Source organism: Anomaloglossus baeobatrachus, chromosome 3 (assembly GCF_048569485.1).
Source record: "Anomaloglossus baeobatrachus isolate aAnoBae1 chromosome 3, aAnoBae1.hap1, whole genome shotgun sequence".
Lineage (NCBI taxonomy): Eukaryota > Metazoa > Chordata > Amphibia > Anura > Aromobatidae > Anomaloglossus > Anomaloglossus baeobatrachus.
In genome coordinates, this window is record NC_134355.1 from 411,346,581 (window position 1) to 411,348,848 (window position 2,268).

The following is a 2,268-nucleotide window of genomic DNA, read 5'->3' on the forward strand; positions in this document are numbered from 1 at the left end:
TACTCCAGTAATGATACTGCTTTGTGCTCGCTGTAATGATATTAGTACTCCAGTATTGATACTGCTCTGTGCTCAGTGTAATATTAGTACTCCAGTAATGATACTGCTCTGTGCTCAATGTAATGATATTAGTACTCCAGTAATGATACTGCTCTGTGCTCAGTGTAATGATATTAGTACTCCAGTAATGATACTGCTCTGTGCTCACTGTAATGATATTAGTACTCCACTAATGATACTGCTCTGCGCTCAGTGTAATGATATTAGTACTCCAGTAATGATACTGCTTTGTGCTCGCTGTAATGATATTAGTACTCCAGTATTGATACTGCTCTGTGCTCAGTGTAATATTAGTACTCCAGTAATGATACTGCTCTGTGCTCAGTGTAATGATATTAGTACTCCAGTAATGATACAGCTCTGTGCTCAGTGTAATGATATTAGTACTCCAGTAATGATACTGCTTTGTGCTCGCTGTAATGATATTAGTACTCCAGTATTGATACTGCTCTGTGCTCAGTGTAATATTAGTACTCCAGTAATGATACTGCTCTGTGCTCAGTGAAATATTAGTACTCCAGTAATGATACTGCTCTGTGCTCAGTGTAATATTAGTACTCCAGTAATGATACAGCTCTGTGCTCAGTGTAATGATATTAGTACTCCACTAATGATACTGCTCTGCGCTCAGTGTAATGATATTAGTATTCCAGTAATGATACTGCTCTGCGCTCAGTGTAATATTAGTACTCCAGTAATGATACTGCTCTGTGCTCAGTGTAATGATATTAGTACTCCAGTAATGATACAGCTCTGTGCTCAGTGTAATATTAGTACTCCAGTAATGATACTGCTCTGTGCTCAGTAATGATATTAGTACTCCAGTAATGATACTGCTCTGTGCTCAGTGTAATATTAGTACTCCAGTAATGATACTGCTCTGTGCTCAGTGTAATGCTATTAGTACTCCAGTAATGATACTGCTCTGTGCTCAGTGTAATGATATTAGTACTCCAGTAATGATACTGCTCTGTGCTCAGTGTAATGATATTAGTACTCCAGTAATGATACAGCTCTGTGCTCAGTGTAATGATATTAGTACTCCAGTAATGATACTGCTCTGTGCTCAGTGTAATATTAGTACTCCAGTAATTATACTGCTTTGTGCTCAGTGTAATGATATTAGTACTCCAGTAATGATACAGCTCTGTGCGCAGTGTAATATTAGCACTCCAGTAATGATACTGCTCTGTGCTCAGTGTAATGATATTAGTACTCCAGTAATGATACTGCTCTGTGCTCAGTAATGATATTAGTACTCCAGTAATGATACTGCTCTGTGCTCAGTGTAATATTAGTACTCCAGTAATGATACTGCTCTGTGCTCAGTGTAATGCTATTAGTACTCCAGTAATGATACTGCTCTGTGCTCAGTGTAATGATATTAGTACTCCAGTAATGATACAGCTCTGTGCTCAGTGTAATGATATTAGTACTCCAGTAATGATACTGCTCTGTGCTCAGTGTAATATTAGTACTCCAGTAATGATACTACTCTGTGCTCAGTGTAATGATATTAGTACTCCAGTAATGATACTGCTCTGTGCTCGCTGTAATGATATTAGTACTCCAGTAATATACTGCTCTGCGCTCAGTGTAATGATATTAGTACTCCAGTAATGATACTGCTCTGTGCTCAGTGTAATGACATTAGTACTCCAGTAATGATACTGCTCTGTGCTCAGTGTAATGATATTAGTACTCCAGTAATATACTGCTCTGCGCTCAGTGTAATGATATTAGTACTCCAGTAATGATACTGCTCTGTGCTCAGTGTAATGATATTAGTACTCCAGTAATGATACTGCTCTGTGCTCAGTGTAATGATATTAGTACTCCAGTAATGATACTGCTCTGTGCTCAGTGTAATGATATTAGTACTCCAGTAATGATGCTGCTTTGTGCTCAGTGTAATGATATTAGTACTCCACTAATGATACTGCTCTGTGCTCAGTGTAATGATATTAGTACTCCAGTAATGATGCTGCTTTGTGCTCAGTGTAATGATATTAGTACTCCAGTAATGATACTGCTCTGTTGTCACAGTAATTACAGCGGGAATGTATGTTTAGAAGAACTGTGCAACTCTCTAGGCAGCCTGTTACCGGATTGGTGAGAAGGCCCCCTCCCCTGTTCCGCCCCCGCCCCCCTTCCGCCCCACCCTTGTTCCGTCCCCGCCCCCACCCCTGTTCCGTCCCCGCCGCTTTC